Source organism: Onychomys torridus, chromosome 4 (genome assembly GCF_903995425.1).
Source record: "Onychomys torridus chromosome 4, mOncTor1.1, whole genome shotgun sequence".
NCBI classification, from domain to species: Eukaryota; Metazoa; Chordata; class Mammalia; order Rodentia; family Cricetidae; genus Onychomys; species Onychomys torridus.
The window spans coordinates 19,212,065-19,239,636 of record NC_050446.1 but is presented as its reverse complement, the minus strand read 5'-3'; the positions used below and the strand labels follow the sequence as shown (position 1 = coordinate 19,239,636).

General features: G+C 37.5%; 1 protein-coding gene across 7 annotated transcripts in view; it reads left to right on the top strand.

Moving 5' to 3' along the window:
• Lrp1b (LDL receptor related protein 1B) overlaps positions 1–27,572 on the top strand; it is a 1,919,409-nt gene that overhangs the window by 944,117 nt on the left and 947,720 nt on the right. The window lies entirely within an intron of this gene.

Below are 27,572 nucleotides of genomic sequence, written 5' to 3'. Positions count from 1 at the left end.
TGCTGGAGACCTGACCAACTCATAGTTTCTGGACAATGAGAGCAGAAGCCCTCAGCTAACTGACACATCAGATGATGGTTATTTATAGTGCTATTTTGTATACAAATGATAATTTCATCATCAGTCTTGTGAAGATTTAACCACTTTACAAGTCTACCCTGTTCTTCAACGGGTGGGTGGTTGCAGCTTTGCCTTACTCTCTGCATGCTGCTGCAGTGCTTCTGTTACATTGTGATGAGCTTAGGAACATGCAGGTGATTTAAGGAAGTTCTCCTGCCCTACCACCTTGGCTGAAAATGGAACCCCAGCTGGTATAAATATCCTCTTCTTCATCTCACACCATTCCCAAATGTATCATCATGAAAAAGTTCCTAAAAGCACATACACACAAACAGCAGAAATAGTTTCAGTAGGCTGTCTATCTCTCTGTCTGTATGTATATGTATAAATATAAAGTTCATATACATACACATATATTTACCAGTAATAAAGAGAAAGAGAATATCAACTTGAGATTAGGAAGCACATGGGAAGGGTCGGAGGGAGTAGTAGGAATGAGGAAGTGATGTAATTCTCTTAAATTAAATATAAATAATAAAGTTGACTTCATGGAAGAGTTAAGAAAGTCCCCATTCTTGCTTGCTACATTGCTATTGATTCTTTCTGTCTTCACAGTGTAAGTTTTAAAGATCTGTTAAGCTTGTTTCTAAGTTACTAGTTTCACAATTCTGTTTCAATTAACCCTATTCAGTGTTGGCATAGCCTCCTGGGAATGCTTCTGAATTCCCAGGCTGATTTATGATGCCACTCAGAAAGGGAAAGCATCAGAAAAATAACAGCAATAGCTTAAGAAGAGATTTATTACCTTACTTAAAGTTATGGATCTCAGGCAGCCCCAGGGCTGGTTACTTAGGAACTTAGTTCAAATTGTTAAATAAATAGGTTCCTCACACCTGTGCCCTGAGACTGGCCAAGTTCTTCTCACACTAACACTCCTCTGGCTGTGAGACACTGTTCTTGTTCCCTGGGTTAGAAGAAGCCTCTGACCAGAATTTCCCCTTTCATTTTGGTCAGAATTGTTATGCCTGTCCACCTAAATGGGTTGGTTGGGTTTTGCTGTTAGCAGATGGAGGCTAGTCACATGGAAATGAGAAGGGGTCCGACAAGCATGGCATGGAAAGTGGTTAAGAGATAAATTCATCTGCTCTGACTTCCATCCCAAGGACTTCATCTCTGTATGGGGCTTTCAGGAATTGAGCAGCCTTCCTTTACTTAGCCCAGCATGTTTGAAAAGTGAGCAACTGTGGTTTTGTTTCAATTCTTTATTCTATTTCCTTTTAGTCAGAATCCTATAATTGCTTTCTGGGAATATTATCTTCTATTTTTAAGATATATGTGTGCCTTTAGTATGTAATGTGACACTGAGATGCTGGGTGTTATCATGCCGATAACATATGCATTATCCTTATTTTTGTGTTTAAAAACATTTTATGAAAGTGATATTAGTGTTTACTATTTCTGATTGATTCACTGATATGGGGAAACTGAATATTTCCAAATACTCGGTAATGATAAATACATTTTGTTTTCCTTATAAAATTATTGTCAAGTGGTCTGAAAGCTTTTTTGCTCTGTGTCATAAAATAGATTACATTCTAAAAGAATATTTACTAATAGTAGAAAAGATTTGTTTATAGCTTCAAACAGTGGAAAATGTGCTCTAGTTGTTTCTTGCTGGGAGCTCTGTAACACAGGAATTGGGTAGAAGGCAGCAGGCTTGCTGTTGCAGTGCATGGCACATACTGCAGTACACTGCAGCTCACATGGTGCCTAGGTGTGGTGAGAGCATCAAGAGAAGTTACACAGCATTCTTGTAAAACCAGGACTACAGAAATGTTATTTATAGCATACCAGGTATTATGAGAACTTTGAGATATAATTTCCACAAATTTTTGAATGATTTCATAATACTAGACAGTGTTTTCTTCTTTTTTTTTTCTTTTAATTATTCAGGTCAATAATAGTTTAGGTGAAAGATGAAAATTTCAAAACTCAAGAGAATCTTAGTTTATAAAATAACACAAGGCAAGGAAAAAACAATACAATAACTCTCTGATACCTTCTGCCTGCACATTACCACATTTTAATATATAAAATCAACTTAGGTTTTTATCAGGTTGTATAGTTCAGTCAATAAAAGAAGAAGTGAAATCAGCTTTCAGCTTTTATTCTGAGTTCTGTTTTGTGCTGCTGGACTGCTGAAACTTCCAGACTATTGAATGAAACTGCTTTAACTGGAGCCAGACTTTTGGTAGTTTGACTATGTAAAAATTAACCCCACTTTAGGGTTAAAGTAACATCTGGAAAAGTTGTTTTGACTCAAGATTATTTTTTCATGTAAGAAAAAAGGCAAATGTTGATGTTAGTTGGTTATCAGTATCTTTTATTAGTGAGATAAGTGTCTTTCCTGTGGCATAAGCCTTCTGTATGCTGTGAATATGTATTACTCTCATTTGCTGATTGGCTCATACCTGGGCAGGAAGAGATTGAGCTGGAGAGCAAGACTAGTAGAATTCTGGGAAGAGGAAGGGCAGAGTCAGGGAGATGGCAAATCACAGAAGCAAGATGAGAATGCCATAGTGAGAAAAGGTACCAAGCCATGTGGCTAAACATAGATAAGAATTATGAGTTAAATTAAATGTAAGAGTTAGCTAGTAACAAGCTTGAGCTGCCAGCCTAGCATTCATATTTAATATAAGCCTCTGGGTGGTAATTTGGGAAGCAGCTGCTGGGTATTTGGGAATGGCCAATCAGGACAGGAAACATCCATTTAAATGTCTTTGTAACCAAGTGAAATAAAAAATTGTACTTAAGTTAAAGAGTAACTATACCAAAATATTCCAGTTAGATCCAAAAATAACTAAATGATTTTTCAGAAAGCAAAGTTAACATTTTTCTGCAATTAAGTCAGCTTATCTTATGATTTCAAGCTGGACCCCATATGAAGAAGGGTCTGAAACCTAACAGTGACCATAGAACCTCTAAATTGGGATGGTGTCTGATTCATATATTTATGAAAACAATATTTTTAGTTTTATCTTAAAATTATTTGTTGTCTTATAGTTTGAATTGGTTCAGCATTCCAAATTTATGCACATGAAATAATTTACTTATTATTTTAATTAATTAAAATAAGTATGTAATTCACACAGTACACACTAACTTTGCTATGTATTAGGGAATCAAGGAAACCTAGCATTGTGATAAGCAATTGCTTGATCCTTACGACACAATTAATGGAAATGAGAACAAGGGTTTATAGTATATACTTGTCCATTGGAATCCTACATTCTGGATCCTAGATTTACACATTTATATCTTCCCATATGTTAAATACTCTCCTGTTAGGTCAAATTGCAGGACCACTATTCTCTCCCACTCTGTATAAAACAGAAATTTTAACAAAATATTCTCCTTTATTGTATAAAAATAGGAAGATACAGTGGTTATTGGTCAGGCCATGTCTACAACCAACTTGTTGGATTTACACTAAGGAAAGTAAGACATACATATCTGTGGTAGTATTGTGTTGCCTGAAATATTGTGTGTTCCCCAAAATAAACTTATCTGCAATCAGAGAACAGGACAGCCATAATATTAAACATAAGGATAGGCAGTGGTAACACACGCCTTTAATCCTAGTATTCCAGAGACAGAAATACCTCTGGATCTCTGAGTTCCAGGCCACATTAGAAACAGCCAGACATGGTGTCACATGCCTTTAATCCCAGAATCCAGCCTTTAATCCCAGGGAGTGACAGCAGAAAGTAGAAAGATATATAAGGCTTGAAGACCAGAAACTAGAAGCATTTGGCTGGTTAAGCTTTTAGGCTTTGGAGCAGCACAGTTCAGCTGAGGTTTATGTGGATAAGGACTCAAAAGCTTCCCATCTGAGGAAGTAAGACCAGCTGAGGAACTGGCGAGTTACAGTAGCTGCGACTTGTTCTGTCTCTCTGATTTTCCAGCATTCACCCCAATAACTGGCCTCAGGTTTGATTTTATTAATAAGACCTGTTAATATTCCTGCTACACATATCCTTCTTGGGAAGCTGGACAGAAACCAGTCACTGGTTATATTCACTTTTGTCCAAGTTTTCCCTTGTCTTATGTTCTTCTGCTTTTATCCTTCTCTGTGATGTTCTTTTTATTTTGTGATAAGCTATATTCCCTTGATGGAGGGAGCCAGTGTTCTACTCCTGGGCTCTACATGTGTCATAGATTGTCTTTCTTTGTCATTTCAACTTTAAATGTTTAAGTAAATGAAGATTTTTATAACCTAGGCTTGTGGCCTTATACTGTTTTCAATTTGGATTCGTCAGAATTTGTTTGTAGATCTGAAGGTGGAATCGGTTTCTCCTGAATCATGCAGACCTTGGTGATGGTGAAGAATAAGGACAACTTATAAATAGATATCTGAATACACAGAATTTTCTATTAGGAAAAAAATAATTGGAAAAATAAAGCTCAGACCACTTCAGCGAAAACAGAAGAGAAATGTATGGGACTGATATCATGAGACTATTTGCCGTGGAATGTGAAGTGCTTGAGATTACATTGCATTCTTCCTGATGGATATGTTGATGCCTTTTATGGGAAGCCTGCAGGTACTAGATAAGTATGGCAATAGCAGTGATGATGATGAAGACAAAGATGGCAGTGGTTACTACATCAATAACTGTGGCAAAGGTGATATTCACCTCAACAAAACTATTATTGAAACTGAATGGATGCCAGTTTTTTAACATACAAAATTTAAAGACAAACCCTGAGTTTAAATCCACAGGAGATGATACTTTGGAGCTCTCTAGTGATGTCTCAATCTTGAACATGCAGCCTTTGAAAAGTTGAAGATAAAGAAAATTCTAGACATAAATGGGACCATGTGATATAAAGTCTGTCTTATTTATATCATTTTCCTCTTAAAATCTTCCTATGCTCATATTATTCAAAGATAAGTGTGGTGATATTGTGTTCCCCAATATATTGTGCACCCTAATAAACTTATCTGGGGTCAGAGAACAGAACAGCCACTAGACAGACACAGAAGCCAGGCATGGTGGCACACACCTTTAATCCCAGGACTTGAGATCTCACGTCTTGCTTGGGAAAGACACAGGTCTTTAATCCCAGGAAGTGATAGCAGGAAGTAGAAAGGTATATAAGGCACAAGGACCAGGAACTAAAAGTCTTGTTAAGCTTTTAGGCTGTTACACTTTTAGGCTTTTAGCAGCAGTTCAGCTGAAATCCATTTGGATCAGGACTCAGAGACTTCCAGTTTGAGGAAATATTAGTTAAGGGACTGGCAAGGTGAGGTTGCCTGTGTCTTGTTCTGTTTCTCTGATCTTTCAGCATTTACCTGAATATCTGGCTCCCGTGTTTTTTATTAATAAGACCCTTTAAAATTCATCCTACAGATAAGCTGGACCCAAGCAAAAAGGTTTGTAACACAGAAAACTTCCAACTCATGTCTTAGATTTTAGGCTATATTTATTTTTATAAAATCACTATGTTTTATTTTATCTATAATTTTATTTAATATTTCTTTTCAAAAATAATTATAACTTTACTTCATTAAAATTAATTACGATAAGTAATAATGCATATTCATAGATTATACAACTACTTTACAATATAATGCAAGCAAAAGAATGACATAATTAAAACCAAAATCATGTTTTCCCAAAATACTCTTTAAAGGTTCTAGGTCCCTCGCCTTAAACTCTTGTAATTCACAGAACTTGGGTGGCATATCTGATTAGAGGCATTTTCCAGGAAGTAGTCAAATTACAATTCAATTGGAAGAGCATTATATTACACATTTATCAAGAGAGTGTTCTTAGAGCCTGCATTATAAAAGTATAGACACGTCATTCTAGGCAGCATTATACCACAACACCTCATGAGGCGTCCTGCTCCACCTCTTTCCTTGCTAAGTAAAACTGAGTGTTTTTCATGAAGAACACAGTGATCTGATGTGTGCTCTGTGAACTACGTTATGGTGAAGCTGATTGTATGGAACACATTATTATTTACCATATTATTCTCACAGTGAGTCATCCTGAGCATGTGGAATTGAAATTAATGTGGTTGGGAATTTAATCTATAGGACTAAATAGTGGCCCTAAGGGAAAGGGGACTTGAAGTGCACATTCTAATTGTATTCCTTAGCAGGGAACACTTACAATTTCATCTAAGCTCTGTGAAGATCTTTAGGAAATACTGTACAATTTGTGGCCAAAATTTTATGAGAAAAAATTACATGCCATTTTGGAAAAGATTGGTGGTTATCAGTACATGGTACTATGGAGGAATTATGAATAAGCAGGTAAAGTATGGGGGGGTAAGGTGAAGTGATACCACTGAAATGACCCTGTTAAGCTTTTAGGCTGTTACACTTTTAGGCTTTTAGCAGCAGTTCAGCTGAGATCCATTTGTACAGAAGAAAACAAAAAACTATACTTTTGTCAAATCCTGTAGAACTGCATAGCATACAATGAGTCTTAATGCAAACTACAGGCTTAAGTTCCTAGTAATGCACTGATCTAGATTCGTTAACTGTAATGTGAACTAATGTGAGCTGTTATTGACAGGTGAAGCTCTGAATGAAGCCGTTAGGGCACACTCTGGAAAGCTATTTTCTGCTAAATTTTCTGTAAACTTAAAAGCCCTACATAAAAGTTTATACTGTTTAAAGAGAGGAGAAGAAAATTGCCTATCGTGAGTGACCATGTGACTATAATGTGGATCAGTCAGGAAGCTGAGGACTTTCTTCCAAATAAATGCATGTTTTCTGCATTGTGCTAATATCCAAGAATCCCATAACCTTTCTCAGAATCAAATTTCATAAACACATTTCTTCTGCATTTACTATATAACTAACTACCATGCTATGAATTACCAGTTAACCCAAATCTCTTTCCTGTACATCTTATGCCCTAAATGGAAACCTGGGCCCCTTAGGAGGAACCATTAGCTTTTTATGGCCACAGAGACACAACTTGAGAGTGTTTGAGTAGTTTCCATAAGTACATAATGTATGACATTTTTTCTTCCATTTCTTTTTGTAATTTTAATGGTGGTGCTCTATTTACCTTGGCCTCCTTAGGCCACATTAGTAAGCTCTCAGTCTCAAACACAAAGTAGCTTATAAGGACTGTGAGAAGGAGGTGTGTAAACATTACCATTTCTTATGGAGTAGAATGGAGATTCATTCCCTGTGCCTTTTCTTACCATTGAGGTCACAGTTTGACAGAAGGAAACGGCTTTCAACACTGAGAGGGTCAATGGCCCATCACTGTTTTTTCCCCACATAGCACAGGCTCAGTGTGAGGCCTGGCTGACAATGGGAACAGTATGAGGGGAATCAAGTGACTGTTACATAACACAGACTAATGAGAGAGCTACAATGTCATCAAAAAACAGGGGCTAGTTTTTTCACTTGTGCATGAAAAAAAAACACTTTTCCAATTTGGGGGATGTGAATTTTGGAGGGTCAAATGTCTTGATGTTCTCAAGCGGACAATTTTTGCCTCAAAAAAATGACTGTCATGAGTTACATGAGCCTGATTACCATATTCACCAAATAAAGCTACCATCCAAAGCAGTACAACATGTTGTGATTATTGTCAATCACTGTAAGTTACTATTATAATCATTTCTACTCAGTCCTTTTCAATTCTCATGGTCTAGGCTGTAAACATTTTCTATAATTTTGTAGTTTGTGATTTTAAAATTTATTGATGACTGAATATGGTGATAGTTCATTATCACACTGTATGTTTTCCTACAAGTAACTGACTCATTTTCTTTGTAAAACTATTTTCAACAGAAAATAGTGCTTCCCTGCCTAGCTCTTGGAGAACAATCCTGTTTTAACACACATCATTCATAATAAATAAAAGCTGTCGGGAAACTTCTATTAGAATAGAGCGCTGAGTCAGACATTTATCTTTAGTCTCAATTGCTGCAATACAGAATAGCACACCCAGATGGGAGAATTAACATTCCTTACCTAACAGATGATAACTTCTACCATGCCATCTTCTGTTTTAGACTTCTGTTTTAGACTTCTCCCTTAAACTCTAATCTCCAGGGCCATCTTCTAGTAATTACTTCTTGCAGCACTTTCACACTTTGCATTTTAATAGATACAGCTTAGGTTTTATTGACATGGTTATTGGGTATCATCTAATATAGATATCTGGTCAGAGTTAAAAGCATGTGATCTAGAATCAAACTGAGTAGATTTGAATCTAGTCTAAAGCATTCTGATTAGATGAGAAATATGTTTTACCCACTAAAAGTCTCTTTTTCTTTTTTCTTATAGTAATCTATTCTTTGAATCATTATCATCTTTATTGAAGCTATTTTTAACTTCACATCTCTAATATAAGTCATAAAATAGAGGATCTGCTAATAATGCCTTTTAAAACATCTTCAGGATGGGAGAGGGGAAACCATAATCATAATATATTGTAAAAAATAAATCTATTTTCAATTAAAAAAAGATTATGCAGATACAAAAGTGTTTTAAAACTGTGCAGTCTGTCATTATAAAGGAATGACAGACAATTAGATCTGAAAAATAATTAAAACAAAAAATATTTGTAACCAAATTAACATCTGTGCAATTACCAGTAGCTTGTATCTACTACACTATTAAATAGCGCACTGGTTGCATAGAATCAATGTCTGTTCAGGATAGTTGATAATATACAGTAAAATCACTCCTGGATCCAACAAAGGAAGAATTGTTGTCATTTATTAGGTGTGATAGTTAATGCTGTTGCAGCTCCACTTTGGATTAACTCATGCAGATACACTCATTGAAAAATATTTTATAGTTGGAGGTAACTGATTTAAAATATTATTCTTCATTTCACCCATAAATATGCTAAAGTTGATAAAATACTGGTTTACCCATGCTTCAACACAGAATAACATTTTTAGAACATTCCAAATATTTATGTACTATGTTAGAAAATAGTTTCAGTGTGAGTGCATCTGTGTGTCACAATAAAGTGAATGTGGTAAGGTAAGGTGTTTACTTTTCTATTGCTGTGATATGACACTATGACTAAGGTGTCAACTTATAACTTATAAAAGCAAGAGTTAATTTGTGGCTTATAGCTTCAGTGGGTTAGAGTTGATGACCATCACAACAGGGAGCATGGCAGCAGAAAGGCAGCCTTGGCACTGGAGCAATAACTGAGAGCTTACAACTTGATCTACAACCACAAGTCAGAGAGCAATAACTGGGAATGACATGGGCCTTTTGAAGTTTCAAACCCTACACCAGTAACACAAATCCTCCAAAAAGGCCACACCTCCTAATCCTTCCCAAGCAGTTCCACCAGCTAAGAAACAAGTGTGCCAACATTTACATTTCTTGGAGCCATTCTCATTCAAAACCCCATGTAGGGGAAAATTTTAGCCAAAGTGAAAAATCTATGGAAGTGTGGTGGTATTGTGTTCCCCAGAATATTGTGTGTTCCCCGAAATAAACTCATCTGAGGTCAGAGAACAGGACGGCCACAATATTAAACATGAGGATAGGCAGTGGTAGTGCACGCCTTTAATCCCAGCACTCAGGAGGCAGAGCTAGGTGGATCTCTGGGAGTTCAAGACCACATTAGAAACAGCCAGGCATGGTGACTCACGCCTTTAATCCCAGGGAGTGAGGGGAGAAAGAGAAAGATATATAAGGCGTGAAGACCAGGAACTAGCAGCCTTTGGCTGGTTAAGCTTTTAGGCTTTGGAGCAGCACAGTTCAGCTAAGATTCATTTGGATAAGGACTCAGAAGCTTGCAGTCTTAGGAAACAAAACCAGCTGAGGAACTGGTGAGGTGAGGAAACTGTGGCTTATTCTATGTCTCTGATCTTCCAGCATTCACCTCAAACCTGGCTCAGGTTTGATTTTATTAATAAGACGTTTTTAAGATTCATGCTATATGGAAGTTTTCATATCATTCATAGGTGCAAATTTACTTTTTTTCAAAATAATATTTTTATTAATTATTTGGGAATTTCATACATTGTACCGCAATCACACTCGCTTCCCATTCCTTCCAGGTCCATGCTTCTACCCTTGTGGTCTCACAAGAAAACAAACAAACAAACAAAAAGAAACTAATAAAACTCACCAAGCCCAATTCTGTCGCCCTCAATGGCGCATGATCAAATCCCAGTGGCCAGTTCCTCAGAGAAAACTTAATCCTTCCCTGTTACTGGTTGCTCTATCTGGGTACCCTTTAGGGGAGGCGATGAGAATGGAACAGACACAGGGAGTCAGGTGAGAAGCAAGCAGCGGACTTGTTTATTGAAGACATAGGGCAGACCTATATACCCTCCCTCCCAATTTCCCATTGGCAGCCCTGAGACTCTCATTGGCCTTTTCTCATTGGCCCCCAACATTCTGATGGTCCTGAATCACCAATCACCAGGTGCAGCAGCAGACTCCAACTTGACTCAGAGGGAAATAGCTGGCACTCATGCCCATGTGCATTACACAGAACAGGGCAGCTACGATTTTATCAGGCTAAATGGCTGTGCTCCTCCTATACTTCCCCACCTTACTGCCAGGTGCTATCAACTGTAAAGAGTTTCAGCATCCATCACATTTTTTAGGACTTTCTTCAATAGCTTCTTATCTGTATTGTTTCTTTCTTTCTTTTTAGTGTGCATGGGGCAGGGGGGTTGTCACAGAAGCCTTCAATGTCTCTCATTCTCAGTTACGATTCTGCAATAATCTATACCACTGAAAAAAAGAGCTTCCTTGTCCATAGCAGCACCTGGCAGCATGGCTTATGAACTTCCACATGGTTCCCAAAAGCAGCATGGACCACAGATATCCAAATGGCAAGCAGCAGTATAGAAGATGGATGTCAACATGGCTTCTCATGACAGCATGGATCATGGACATCAACATGTGTTCTAGCTGCAGCATGGATCTGAGACATCAACAACCTCCCAGTGGCATCATGGACATCAAAATGGATTATAGTGGCAGCCCTGGTCATCAATATGGCCTCTGAGGCAGGATGGACCATGGAAGTCTTTTGCAGTTTAATCCAGAAAATTAATCATTCTTCATCTTGGATGCCTTGTTGTTGCTCAGAGTCAGGGTGATCATGGAATTGGGTAGTATGTTCAGGGAGCATTAGCTATAGCAGCCCTAGGATGCTGAACACCACCTTACCTTCAGTGCTAGCCACCCTGCTGGTACCCCAGGCATAACTACATTATTTTCAGGCCATGGGAAACCCTGCATCCCTGTGCCCCCCATCTCCTTTGCAACAGTAGGATGAGCAACAGCTCTGCTGCTACTGCTGCTGAGGATGTCTTTCTGCATGCTGTGAATGTGTTGCTCTGATTGATTGATAAATAAAACACTGATTGGGCAGTAGCTAGGTAGGAAGTATAGAATAGATGGGATAAGCAGAGAGGAGAATGCTGGGAAGTAGAAGGCTGAGTCAGGAGATGCTGCCAGCCGCTACCACAATAAGAAGCAAGATGTAAAGTACTGGTAAGCCACAAGCCACATGGCAACTTATAGATTAATTGAAACGGTCAATTTAAGATATAAGAACTTGATAGCAAGAAGCCTGCCATGGCCATACAGTTTATAAGTAATATAAAAGCTCTGTGTGATTACTTGGGTCTGAGCTGTTGCAGGTCCAAGCAGGACTGGAGAAAACTCCAACTACAAGCAACACCAGCAGCATCAGCAGATGCTCCCTACCCTGCCTAGTGGGAGGCAATAGAGCAAGGAGGTACAAATATTCTAATATGTCTGAGAGGCATAAGAATATCAACCAATTCATGTAACTATAAAAAAATACATTAATATCAGCAATGACTAGTCTATGAAAGTCTCATCAAGAAGATGACATTTGTAAGTTTATCTGAGGAAGAAATGCTGGGTATATAGCTATCAAGGCATAGCTTGGATTCAATCCTTTCTTGACTCCAAACTTAAAATGATGAAGCATAAAAGAGCAAGTGGGACTGTAGAGAGGGATTAATACAGAGCAAGCTTGATTTTAGGAAAGGTACATTTGTGACCTAGATGAGAATAAGAGAAGGACATATCTGAGAAAAAGGAAGAAAATTGCTGTGCCTGAATGTAATGGGAAGGAGAAACATGTTTCAAAATGCATGTGAGAAGATGGAAGACTGTGGACCAGCTTAGGAAAATTTAAGCTGAGAGTGGATGTGTTATCTCTATATTCAAAAAATGTGTTACAGAGACAGCTGACCCAAGCTGGTGGGAGCTCATGGACTCTAGATTGGCTGCTAAGGGGACTGCATGGGACAAACCTAGCCCTCTGAATGTGGGTAACAGTTGTATAGTTTGGTCCCCTAGTAGTAGGACTTCCTGGAACCTACTACCTATGCTGGTATACCTTGCTCAGCCTTGATGCAGGGGGTAGGGGGACTTTGTCTTACCTCAACTTGGTATGCCATGCTTTGTTGACTCCTATGGGAGGCTTTACCCTTTCTGAGGAGTGGGTGGGGTAGGGTAGAAAGGAGGTAGAGAGAGAAAATAGGGTGAGAAGAAGGAAGGGAAATTGTGATTAATATGTAAAATAGATTAAAAAATAAATTAAAAAGAAATAAAAAATGAAACCAAAAGGTAAGAAAGAAAAATATGTGCTATTGTAAACCATGGTGAGTAGGAGATGGTGGACCAAAATATAATGGAGATATTAGTTAGACTATGTTAATAGCTTTGGTTTGAGAAATATTTATTTGAGCTAATGGAGTACCTAGCACATTGCAGGAACTATATGTTGTAAAATCTGTGACAAAATGAGGCATGAAAGAGGCTCTGTTTTGCAGAAACACCTCTTCATTAAAACTCTAGGGATATATATTACTAACAACAGTGGAATGCTTAGCATTTAATAAAGGCTAAGAGCAAAAACACTGAAAACAGCTAATGTTGAAGAGGATGTTGTTAAGGAAACACTCCTCCACTCTTGGTGGGAGTGCAAATTTGTACAGCCACTTTTGAAATCAGTATGGAGATGTCTCAGAAAATTGGGAATCAGTCTTCCTCAAGACCCAGAGATACCACTCTTGGGCATATACTCAAGGAATGCTCAATCATATCACAAAGATACATGTTCAACTATATTCGTAGCAGAATTATTCAAGTAGCCAGAACCTAGAAACAGCCTAGATGCCCCTCAAACAAAGAATGGATAAAGAAAATGTGGTACTACTCAGCAGTTAAAAAAATCATGAAATTTTCAGGCAAATGGATGGAACTAGAAAATATCATCCTGAGTGAGGTAACCCAAACTCAGAAGGACAAGCATGGTATGTACTCACTCATAAGTGGATACTAGATGTAAAGCAAAGGATAACAAGACTATAACCCACAGCTCCAGAGAAGCTAGCTAACAAGAAGGACCAAAAGAAGGATGATCACCCTGGGAAGAAGAAATAGATGAGATCTCCATGAGTAAACTGAGAATGAGGGGTGAGCAATGGAGAGTAGAGGATGGGTGATGAGAATATAAGGGGACAGAAAGTCAAGATGGAACAGGGATGGAGTGGGAGAGCAATGAAAGAGATACCTTGGTAGAGGGAGACACCATTGGGATAGGAAGAAACTGGGTGCTAGAGAAGTTCTCAGGAATTCATAAGGTTGAGTCCAGCTTAGACTACTAGCAATAGTGGAGAGGATGCCTGAAATGGCTTACCCCAGTAATCAGATCAGTGAACATCCTCACTATCATCATAGAGCCTTTCTCCAATAAGTGATGGAAGCAGATGCCGATATCCACAGCCAAGCACTATGCTGAGCTCCAGGAGTCCAACTGAAGAGAGAGAAGTGGGATTCTATGAACAAGGGACATCAAGCTCATGATGGAGAAACCAAAAGAGACAACCAAACCAAACTAGTGGGAACTCATGAAATTTAGACCAACAACTGTAGAGCCTCCACGGGACTGGACTAGGCCTTCTGCATATGCAAGACAGTTGTGTAGCTTGATCTGCTTAAGAGGTCCCCTGACAGTAGGATCAGGATCCATCCCTGCTGCATGAGCTGGCTTTTTGGAACTACCTGTGGTGTGACACCTCACACAGCCTTGAGGCAGGATGAGGGGCTTGGACCTGCCTCTATTGATTGTACCAGGCTCTGCTGCCTCCTCATGGGAAGCCTTACTTATTGTAGTATAGAATAAAGGGTTGGCTGAGGGGAGGCTGAAGGGGTGGGAAGAGGAAAGAGGGGGAATCTGTGATTGGTATGTAAAAAGGAATAAAAATTTTATTAATTAAAGAAGGTATTTGAACTTTCCTCCAGTCAGCATTGAGTTCACCAAGACTTCTTAGCTAAAAGTATTTTATTTTTAAGTGAGTGTAGAATTAATCATGATTAATCGTATATTGACAACTCATGAATTTTAGCTTTAATATTTCCTTTATACATATGTATTAATTTATGTATTTACTTATCTCTGAAACAAGGTCTCAGTACATTATCCAGAATGATGTCACACTTTTGTCCTCTTGTTTCATTTAAACAGAGATAACTTACTGAAAATTTCCATACTTCTTAGTGTTTCATTTTCACTTAAGCTGACTGTAATACGGTTTCATCTCCTGCTGCTGGGCGATTCAGAGAAAGAACATGCATATTGTATGTTCCTATTGTATTGTATATACTCTATATATTGATGCCTCCCATCAATATATAGCTTACATTGTTTATAAACAAAGTATTCAATAGACAGTGGCAATCTTTCTTATCATGTATATTATAAATTTGATTTTTCAATTTTATTAATTGTTTTCTACTGAAATTTGACAGAGGACAAGTGTTTTGACCACACAGAGGTTCACAGGCATAATGGAAAAGTCCTGGTTTAATTAAAAAGAATTTACTATCACTTATAAATTCTGAAAACTTTGTTAAATTCTTCACTTTGATTTCTTGAAACTCCAAATTCTGTGATTTATTCATTTGTTTGTTTTATTTCATCTTTTGGAACACACAGGATACCAGAGCTCTTTGGCTCTTTTGTCTAGGTATTCATGTTTATTTCACATTCTCTATGTATGATGTATTTTGTTTTAAATTACATTCATACACTCACTATACTGGTTTGTTTTGGTCAAAAATTGAGGTTTTTTTGGAAAACAAAAACCTTATTTGGAGAATAGCATCCATCCGATTCTCCTGTTTGTGTATCTATGAGGCATTTCTTTCTTTTTTTTTCTCTCCTTTTTTTATTTACTATATTTGTGTTTTAATTTTACACATCAGCCATGGGTTCCCCTGTCCTCCCCCCTCCTGCTCCTGCCTACATCTTCCCCCCAGCCCCTCCTGTGCTTTCCCATCTCTCCTCCAGGGCCAAGACTCCCCTGGGGATTCAATTCAACCTGGAGGATTCAGTACAGGCAGGTCCAGTCCCCTCCTTCCAGGCTGAGCAAAGTGTCCCTGTATAAGCCCAAGGTTCCAAACTGCCAGTTCATGCACTAAGGTGTCACTGCCTGGATGCCTCCCAAACAGTTCAAGCTATTCAATTGTCTCACTTATCTGGAGGGCCTGATCCAGTGAGAACAGGAAGAAGCAAAGTGCTAGAGAGGTCCCCAGAAATCCACAATGATACATCCTCTGTAGACTACTGGCAATGGTCGAGAGAAAGCCTGATCTGACCTAGTCTGGTGGTCAGATGGCCAAACACCCTAACAGTCGTGCTGGAACTCTCATCCAATAACTGATGGAAGTGGATGCAGAGGCATTTTTTGATAATGATAGTCCCGGACAAACATGAGTGGTATCACCTCTGGGCAAGTGATCCTGAGTTATACAAGAAGGCAGTCTAAACAGACCATGGAATGCAAACCAGTAAGCAGTGTTCCTCCATTGTCTCTGCTTCAGTTTCTGCTTCCAGGTTCCTGCTTCCAGTTCCTTACCTGATTTCCCTTGGTGGTGGTTATTATAAGTTGAAATAATCTCTTTCCTCCCCAGGTTGATTTTGGTCCATGTTTTATTACAACAACAAAAATGTAGTGAGGACACATACATATAATGAAGCTATTTCAGTATAGTTGTTTAGTTTGTTGAAGAGGGAAAAGATCAAATGGAGGACAGTTTGCTGTAACTAGAAGCAGGACAATTTAAGGTCTAAGTCAGTGAGATAGTTGGGTAAGTAGAAGTACGTAAACAAGAATATACAGATTTACAGTTTGTCTAAGAAACTGCTATTAAAGAACTCTTCCATTGGTAGAGAAATTCTGCTGCTTCTGTAGTTTTAATTCCTTTTATTTTGTATTCTCTAAACACTAGATTTTTTTTCATTTCTGTTCTGTAACAAATTGGAATTTAAAACTGCCTCTCTGAATATTGATTTCAGCAAAATCTGTTTTGCTATTATGAGAAAATGAAAACTGGCCCCTAAATGGACATGATTATAATGAGCAGATCAAAGGAGAATAGAATAGAAATGAGCATACATTTGGCCCAGATTTAATTTGGTAATAACTGGTAGTGTTACAAAACTTTCAGAAAAATCTCTTACCTGACATTCAAATTTATCCTTTGTAAAATGTGAAAGATTTTGTTGGTCCATTTATCCTTGTTAGAAAGACATGAGAATTAAATGCAGCGTAATGTGAAAATGTTTAGCTATTTAGAAATGCTATCTATGCATGTTAGCTATTACTTCTATCTATCGGTTAGGGCTATTTCTTATAATCATTCATGGGTATAGATGAATACTGGGGAATTTCTTCACCGTTATAAGTTGATGTTTATTACCCACAAGGGTTTAATAGTGAGTCAGGCATATTCCCCATTTGAAACTAATTAGAATGAACAACACAAACTCTCATTTGTCACAGCTCCTCAGTAGACCCTTACAGGATCTTTAACTGCTCTATGTCACTTTGATTCCTTCCTGTAACTTTCATTTGCACCTCCCACCTTTTCTTTATAGAACAATTATTGATTCCTTTTCTCCCAGTAAAACTCCCTAAATAGCCTTCAAATCACATAACAACTAGAATTTAATCCCTTCATTTATGAACACAGTACAGACTAAAGCTTTTTCAGGTCTGGGTTTTTTTTTTTTTTTTTCACTAGTTCTAATGCCCACTTTCCACAAAAATTGAAAAACAGTGTGGGCATTGAAAACTTCTTCTTTTTTTTTTTTTTTTGAGCTGAGGATCGAACCCAGGGCCTTGCACTTACTAGGCAAGCGCTCTACCACTGAGCTAAATCCCCAACCCTTAAGAACATGTCCTAATACCTAAAATTAACTATGTTCAATATGAGGATTTTTTTCTGCAGAGAATGGTGATTTTGAGTTTCTATCAAACCAGAGATGGCAATCCTGACTTTGTCCATTTTTATACATTCATCTTTATAAAATTTATTATATTAATTAGTTACTGCATATGTAAATGATCCTTCAGCAGAAAACTTTTTCCAATATAAAATGTCATTATAATTAAGCCTCTAAATTCATTTTTCAGAATTCAACACAATTTATATCTTGTAAGATAAATCTCTAATTTTAGCTTACAAAAGGTGTGTAGAACTGAGGCAAGCTGATGAAGTCCTGAGTGAGCATAGCCATGTCATGGACCTCAATGCATCAGATACATGGGAATGGCAAAGCATTCCCCTGGTCCATGTGTGGATGTTGACTGTGTGTGCTGACACTATCAACCATAGTTTGCTCCTCTAGCATGACTGCATCCTGTGATACAAGCCTCCTGAAGAATTTAGCTAAACTTGCCTCCTTGTTCAGCTGGATAAAATAAACTTAACCTTCTCAGTTCATATGCATACAATTAATACTCTGAGTTTCCTGGTTGCTGTTGGTGCATCTCCATCAGCATTCAGAGCCCACTCAATCCAAGCTTTTCTGCATGTGGTCTCTCTTTCTTCATTTCCTCATCACCATAGCCAGTTTTCTAGAACCCACCTTGGTGGGTCATGACAGAACTATTTAAAAGTTTATAAATGTTTTACAAAGTAGTAGGTGTCCTCTGTCATAAATGTGGGTCTTTCCAAGAGAAGACATTGAGACTTGCTCGTATTTAAGGATATTGTGCTTATCCCTTGAGGTGCACATTAGAGAGTAGAAGGAGCAGAAGGAAGAAAAGGCAAATGGTCTCACACACTAAGCCAGCTCTAATACACTGGACTATGCTACTCCATGAAGTTTTCTGAAAAGCAGATGCAATACTTCTCAGAGCTATTTCCTGGGTGTCTCAGGACTGACTAAGGCTAGCTGTAATTCTCTGTTGTTTGTTGTTCTTGGTGCATTAATTTCTAGACACTATTTCATAGTCATTGAACAAAATATAGTTGGGTTTTTGTTTATTTGTTTGTTTTTAAAGTAAGACTCTGTCAGGATGTGGAAAGCAGGTGTCCATGTTTTTCTGTCTACCACTGACTTCACCAGAATAAAAAGAAGATGGAGGATGGTATGCCCAATGCATTTTTATGCATTGTTTGTTTTCTTCAGTAATAAAAGAAAGCACCATTTATAAAACACCAAGAACTCAGATGTAGTGTTTTTATTCTAGTTTATTTCCACTTTAGAATGTCACAATATAATTGAATTGTCCCTGCATTAGTAAGTTTGTGTTTATGTCAAATACTGTGAAAAATCTGAGATTTTATCTTATTTGCAAGCCAAATTTTCTTATCAGAGTTTCACAGATCTTGGCAAAAGATATGATCCTCTTGGGTCAAAGATAAAGCACCATCTTGCTCCCAGTGCAGGAGGAAACATTAGCTGCAGGATTCTGTTTGTTCCTCTCCAGTTCCAACATCATTGCAAAGATTTAAGAGCAACACTTGGGCGTTTCTGCTCTGATGTGAGACTCCAAGAACATTTCTTAAGACAAACGACCATGGCCCTATTTCACCACACTTCCCAGGGAATAATGTCACCATCCCTCCCTCAAGTAAAGATACTGTCCTTTCATCTTCACAAAATCTCTTACAGCCTCACTCTTCTGTCCATCTTCCATCACATCTTTATCCTGGAATAGTTATATACAAGACAGAAAATAATATTCATAAAATGCCACTAGAATTATTTTCCCCAATTTGCATTTTTTCCAACTTGCCGAAATTCACATTGTGGTAGCTGTGCTATTTCATCAAGGTGCTCTATTATTTTCTATTAATCTCCGTGCCGAGTTCTGTGTCAGTACTATGCCATTTTAGTACTATTGCTCTGCAGTGTAACATGAAATCAGTCATGCAGTGTCTCTGACATTTAAGGTTGCTTTGGCTAATGTGGTGGTTTAGTGAAAATGACTCCCATAAGGCCATGTATTTGAATGCTTAGTCATCAAGGAGAGGAATTCTTTGAAGAGATTACAAGGATTAGGAGGTATGGCCTTGTTAGAGGAGGTGTGACATTGTTGGAGGAGGTGTGTCACTGGGAGTGGGCTATGAAGTTTCAAAAGCTCATGCCAGGCCCAGTCTTTTTCACTTTCTGCCTATATACCAGGATGTAGCTCTCAGCTATTACTTCGGCACCTGCCTACATGGTGCCATGATCTATGCCATGGTGATAAAAGATTATACATCTAAAACTGTAAGCAAACCCCAAATAAATTCTCTCTACTGTAGGAGTTGCCTTGGTATTGCTGTGACAGTCCTGGCCATGCTGCTTGTTGGTGGAATGTGGATTTTGGAACTCTGGATTAAGAAAGCAGTTGAACATCTTAAATTGGTCTTAATGGTCCTTACTAGTAGGAGCACAGAAGACAGTGCTGAAGGTGATTTGAAATGCAGGGGCCCAGCTGAAAAGTTTTAGAGTGCAAGAATGGACCTAAAGATCATTCTTGTGATATTTTGGCAAAGAATGTGCCTGCTTTCTGCCTTTGCCACCCCCCAAAAATTGCACTAGGGAGTGTAATAGAGTCTAATGCTTTTCTTTAACCTTTTAACCTCCTTGAGCACTAGACATGGCTAAAGCATTAGACTCTATTACACTCCCTAGTGCTCCTTTTCTCTTCAAACTATACATTTTGCATTTTTCTTTATCTAGCTTGTTCTTTTTCATTATAGATCTGCCTAAGAGTGATTACTAATAATCACAAGATACCATCGATGCTAGGCTGTCTTCAAAGCCAATAATAAGGCCATAAATTCAAAACTCTACCATTTAAGATAAAGACCTTCCAGATATATCTGGCACATTTCTTGGAACCTGTTTCTATGTCTGTCCATGTTGTTGTTATTGTTTTTTTTACTGTTTGGCTCTTTGAAGGCCCAACATTCAGCTCCTAAATAAATCACACAGAGGCTTATTCTTTCTTATGAATGCCTGGCCTTAGCTTGGCTTGTTTCTTACCAGCTTTTCTTGAATTATCCCATGTATCTTTTGCTTCTGATTTTTATCTTTCTCTATTCTATGTTCCTTTCTTTACCTCTTACTCCATGGCTTGCTGTGTAACTCAGTGGCTGGCCCCTGGTGCCCTCCTTTCCTTCTCCTTTTTCTTGCTCCCTGATCTTTTCATCTCTAATTTCTCCTCCTGTTTATTCTCTCTTTCTGCCAGTCCCACCTATCCTCTCTCCTGGCTAGCTATTGGCCATTCAGCTCTTTATTAGAGCAATCCAGTGTTTTAGACAGGCAAAATAACACAGTTTCATGGAGTTAAACAAATACAACATAAAAGAATGCAACCACATTTTTGCATCATTAAACAAAAGTTCCACAGCATAAACAAATGTAGCATATCTTCAATTACTATTCCATTATACCTCTGCAGACTCAGACTGACCAGGCTTTTACTTTGTTGAATACTACAGTTCTGATTCAGAATTTCTTCCCTGTGGTGTTGAGGTATTTATTGATTATGTTCTAGCATGTAGACTTACAATACTCAAAATTTCACCTGTGTGTGATTCACTGAGGGTCTGGGGCTTCCAGTCTGCCAAACCAGCAAATGTTTTTTAAAACTGACAAAATATTCAGGCCATATCCTCAGATATAACCTGCTATGGGTGCTGACATTTGGCAAGACTTCCAGAGCTGACATTGTAGCTGGCATAGCCCCTTATCAATACTGGTATTAGAAGTTTTTAATAAGACAATTGAAGATGTTAGCTTGCTAAAGTAAGGCTCTGTTAAGGTGACACAGAAAGTATTACTTCAGATGGTTCATTTGAAGGAACTACATAGTTATGCACTATCACTGGACAAAGGGTGACTATACCTTTTTATACATTTACTCATTTACATTCATTCGGTATTTATTAAACTCTACTTTTTTATGAAGCACTAGGAAAATCCATGAGAAAGAGAACTGTAAACCTTAACCATCTCTCAAAGAACATGGGTGATAAGTACACATGGGATAATTCAAAAGCAACGACAACTGCTGTACATTATAAAAACATGACAATGATGGGTCACATTGGCTCACATGTCACCAGTTTAGTCTTTTAATATTTTTGTAATCTGTAAATAATTTCCCCATGTCACTTAGACTCCTAATATTCTCAAAGATAGAAATTAGAGGAACTGTCTCACAGCAGTTATATGGATATCAACTGAAAGAAAAAGTGTAAAAGAGGCTGGTTGTGGGATTCTGATGAGGTAGGCATGAGGATCATGAGTTCAAGGCTAGACTAGGCTACAATTTTTTAAAAATTCATAAAAAGGAATATATGTTGGAGGTGCTTAGTAGTTTATCTAAGTAAATGGCAGATACTAAGTTAGAGCTGAAAATTTTAACCATAATTCCAAATATATAGGATGAATATAGTTTAAAAAGTTAGAAGGAAAAAATAATATTGATGTAATTTTAGTTATTTAATAAGTATATTCAAAGTTATAAAACATAAATAACATTTCAAACACTGAACAAAGCTGGTCATGCATGAACACATTTAAATAGTTTGTAATACTAAAATAAGGCATGTTAGTTGAAAATGATGCCTTTGTCGATACACATAAATAAAACATACTCACGTTCTGAAAGTGTGGGTTTTTTCTGTAGAATTTGGTAACTATCAGTTGTGTTCACCCACCCCACACAACCAGTCAAAACCACAAGTGAACCAATCACAAGATGCATCAACAAGACTTTTAAAGATAAAATAGATTAATAACCTTTGTTACCCAATTTATTAATACAGTTCTCACATGAGTTTTACCTAAGTGTTCTTCAACAGAATCAGACAAGTCAGACTAGCCCAGTCCTGAATAGAACTCTGTTTGATACACAAGTCTCACATAGTTAAGTGGGTGGTTGTTCATTAGTGTCTTGACAATTGCTGTTGAGAAGAATCCATTCAAGATAGGATTTCATTGCATTGAGGACAAATGCAGATGTATCTACACTCAGTTGTCTACGTATACTCCTTTGATACTTTTATTATTGGAGAGAACAGAAACACAACAAACTACAGTCCATTTCTGACTCCATAGCTACATGTGACCCTAATTTCCTCTTAGACATACTTTTCTCAGCTGTAAATCAGGCTGGCTTCAGTATTTCCTTTTCCTGTGGATATTATATAAATATTAGAGAAAATGTGGAAGCTATGGGTATATATGAAAATAAAATAGTAATTATATATTATCTTATCAAACCACATTAAACTGTTATATTTTTATGTTATACATTTGTATATATACACACATTTATAGAGTTGCGTAAACTTTTATATTTTATGCTTTATAAGAATAATAAGTGATTCTGAATAAAAATGTGTCAGAACAAAACAATGTTGGCATCATGTTGCATAGACTTTTAAATTTATGTGTCTATCTATTTGAAAGCCAAAAGTGGCTGACCTAAACCATCTTAATTTTTAGTGACTTTGTTACCTAAAAATCTATCCAGTGAAGTTCAGCAACATGGCTCTCTATCTGTTAGAGATGTGTGGAGAGTGGAGGAAAGGTGAAAAAGGCAAGATCCTGGTGGGCACAGGGAGTGGTATTCTGCCAAGTCAAATATTGTTTTAATTTTCCACTTTCCCCAAATAATAATTAATTAGACCATTTTTCTTCCAGTGAACATTTACTCACTATGATTTTGCTTTTAGATTCTACAGTTACTTCAGCTGACATCTAGACTTCCATTTATTTTGGGAAAGGTACTAGGGAATGAATCCAGGGATTCTCTCATGCTGAACAAATACTACCATTGACTGTAAAATCAAGCTTTTCTATACTTTTCACTTTGAGAGAGGGTCTCACTAAATTGTTCAGGCAAGCATTGCACTTAATCTGTAGTCCACACAGGCCTTGAACTTGCAATCCTCCTGCAGCTGAAATAATAGGCCTTCACTCCCATGCTCAGCTGACTTCGGAATTTTTAAAGCGAAAATCCCCTATTACATATCTGCCTGTGGTTTCCTGTGTTCCTCCTGGTTTTATGGCAGCTGGAAGAACTGTTTCTCTCTAGCACGGCTCTTCTGAATCACTCCTACATTCTGCCAGGGTTCTGGCCTTGAAGACATAGGACCATGTAGGTAGGGGGACACAGAATCTGTTTCTTCATTTTCTCTGGTTAAAATGTATGAACTGATATTATGTCTCTCCTTTTAGTTCTATCATCTGTGTGGCAATTTGAAATTCTCCCTGGGGTCTAAAAGAAGTTTAGTGTTTGTTGAACCAATTGATTGTGATATAAATTAAGGTCTTTTGTGTGTCTGTGGGTGCTATAACAGCACATGTAGCCTGTGTTAAGGACCAGTGTCTAACACTGTCTTCCACTTATGGAAAACATCAATTTTTAATAATTTCGTGCAAATTGAATTTTTAGAAACACCTTCAGCTGCTTAGAGACTGAATATCTGATATTGTTAAATAAATGAATAGCATTACTTGTCAACAATGAAGCATAGGATCCTAACATGTCGGCATAGACTCACAAATAGATTTGTTCTTGTAACTGTAAGAGTAAAGTATGTACATAAGACTTCAAGGACATTAGTTCAGGGTATAAAATATATTCACAGTATATATTTTTAAATGGAAATATTTAAATGGAAAAGGAAATATTCCTTATCTAGCCTGTGCTAGATGTATTATATTACTTCATCTTGTAAATGTAGATATTTGGATTCTAGAATTTAAAAATACATATAAATATACAACGAATATATAATAAAGTAGTATTGCTATATTATCTTAAGGGGTAAACTTTCATTATAATGAAAATTTTATTTATTTTTTTTGTTTTTTATTTAAAAGTTTTTTTTTTTCATTTTACATACTAACCAGTTTCCCCCTCCTACCACTCACCCTCAATCTCCCCCTCACACCATCCCCCATCCACTCCTCAGAGTGAATGCTTTGTGACTCCATGCAGAGTCAACAAAGCCTGGCATATCAAACTGAGGCAGTACCAATCTCCTCCCCTCTGTATTTAGGCTGAGCAAGGTATCCCTCCATGGGGAATGGGCTCCAAAAAGTCATTTCATGCTCTAGAGATAAATCCTAGTCCCACCGCCAGTGACTCCACATACTGCCCAAGCCACGCATCTTTCACCCACATTCACAGGGCCTAGTTGGGTCCCATGAAGGTTCCCCAGCTGTCAGTCCAGAGTCACTGAGCTCCAACTAGCTTGGATCAGCTGTCTCTGTGGGTTTCCTCATCATGATCTTCCCAACCTTGCTCATGTAATCCCTCCTCCCTCTCTTTGACTGGATTCTGGGAGCTTCAACCTGTGCTTAGCTGTGGATCTCTGCATCTGCTTTCATCAGTTACTGGATGAAGGTTCTAGGATGACAATTAGGGTAGTCATCGATCTGATTAAGAGGAAGGCCAGTTCAGGAACCCTCTCCACTATTGCTTGGAGTCTTAGCTGGGTTAATCCTTATAGGTTCCTAGAAATTTCCCTAGCAACAGGTTTCTTGCTAACCCCATAATGGCTCCCTCTCTCAAGATATCTCTTTCCCTGCTCTCCCTCTCTGTCTCTGCCCCAACACAACCATACCATCCCCTCATGTTCTCTTACCACCACCCCATATCTTCCCCACATGCTACCAATTTACTTAAGAGATCTTATCTATTTCCCTTCCTAGGGGGATCCATGTATGTCTCTCTTAGGGGCCTCCTTGTTACTTAGCTTCTCTGGCGTTGTGGATTGTAGCCTCCTTATTCTTTGTTTTATGTCTAATAACCACTTATGAGTGAGTGAGTGAGTATATACTGTATTTGTCTTTTGAAGTCTGGGTTACCTTACTCAGAATGTGTTTTTTTTTTTCCTAGTCCCAACCACTTGCCTGCAAATTCATAATGTCACTGTGTTTTACAGCTGAGTAATACTCCATTGTGTAAATGTACCACATTTTCTTTATTCATTCTTTGGTTGAGGGGCATCTAGGTTGTTTTGAGGTTCTAGCTATTATGAATAATGATGCTATGAACATAGTTGAGCAAGTATCTTTGTGGTATGAATGTGCATCCTTTGTGTATATGCCCAAGAGTGGTATTGCTGGATCATGAGGTAGATTGATTCCCAGCTTTCTGAGAAACTGCCATACTGATTTTCAGAGTGGTTGTACAAGTTTGCACCCCTGCCAGCAATGGAGGAGTGTTCCCCTTACTTCACATCCTCTCCAGCATAGGCTGTCATCAATGTTTTTGATCTTAGCCATTCCGATAGGTGTCAGATGGTATCTCATAGAAATTTTATTAATGGTAATTTTACTTTCATCACTGATATTGGTATTTGTCTAAATAGTTATCATTAAATTTATATTTGATTTTCAGTAACTTACAAAAGAACCCCAAAGAAACAGAAACTTTTTCTTTAATCAGAGGCAAAAGCACTTGTTTTTTTCACTGTGACAAGTAGTCAAATAATTCTCTTTGTTTAAGAATCTGTAAATGAACCTTGACTTTCTATGATCTTCTTATATTTCTAATAGAAATCTTAAATTATGTTATCCTCCTCTAGTGGGTAGTGTGTGTGTGTGTGTGTGTGTGTGTGTGTGTGTGTGTGTGTGTGATTTGTCTGTGTATGCATTTCTATGTGCTGTATGTGTGCATGTGTGCTTGCACATGTGATACACTTGTTCATGTTCATTTCTTCCTATGTTTAAGTATGGCTGTGTACATTGCCTGATTTGGTGAGTGGGTAGAAGTCAGAAGACAAGCTTGGGTGTTAATCTTACCTATGACCTTGTTTGAAACAGGTTATCTTCTGGTTGTCACTGTAGAAAGAAAACTGTCTGGTTTGTGAGCTTTGAAATTTTCCTGTTTCCACCCCCCCACACACAGAAGGAGCTCAGGGATTACAAATATACATACCACTGTGTTTTTTGTTACATGCACTCTGTGATGGTAAACTTGGTCCTTAAGCCATGGAGGTCTGAGCTTTACCTGCTGATCTATCTCTCCAAGTCTATAAACTCTTTTTACCAAAGAATTATACTTCAATGGTACTACTTAAAGTTTATATTATCATTATTATTCTTATAAGGCACAGTATCATTTAATTTAGAAAAGATTTTCCCTAGACTATAATGAGTATTTTCTGTGATTAATGATCAGAGAAAACAGAGATAGGCAAACTAGTTAGAAAGCAACCAAAGCACAAGGAAATTACAATTTGTCTTTATTTCTAGAAATAGCAGAACAGATAAGGTGAAATCAAATTAAAGAGTCATAGAGATAGTGATAGATAAGAAATAGTGAAAACTCAGGATTAGGGTGCAATTCTCACTGGAAATGTACTACTGTTAAGTAGAAAATAAAAAGGGAAATTGTGTTTGGAAAAGAGAAAGGCCTTGACATATGTTATTGATTCATGAAGTTATATGTTAAATTTAAATGTTGAATATCCAAATGTACAGAAACAACCACTTGGAAAACAATCAGAGACCATACTCCATGCTCTGAGTCACTAGTAGAAGCAGAATTGGTGACTTTAATAAGCACAGAACCTGGTAAAAGGTTTTAGAAATATGTAATAAGTATGTTAGGCATCCTCTGCCTAGAGTAATCCCAATGAATGTTTAATACTTTTGTTTAATCCAAAGGAATCATGAGGGGGAAATGAAACAACAGAGGTATAAAAAAACTTGGTCTCTCCATGAAATCTTGATTTCTTGTGTAATTTAAGATATAATGGGCTACACTTTTAAGACTATATAAACATTTTAAGACTATGTATAAACTTTTAAGACTATGTAAACAAACATAAGGGAAATAATTGTAGAGAAATAATTTCCTGGTATAAGAAAAATTAATTAAAAAAAAAAACATGGCCATTAGTCACATTAAATACAAAGCAGGGGTTGTAAGGAGGTAAAGCTGACATGTATGCCCCAGATTTAGGTATGGCTTTAAAATGTGGAGTGGAAAATGCTTGTCTGTGGGTGAGCTACATGAGAAACTCTTGTGAATTGTTAGTAGTGGGGATTAATGCTTATATATTTTAGTAAACAATTTAGTTTTGGTTTCTCTTCACAAAATAATCTTAAAACCTAGGACAATGACACCCCAAGCATAGTTTTAAAGGTAATACTGGTCTCCATGATCTCAAAAAATGCCCAAGCTTC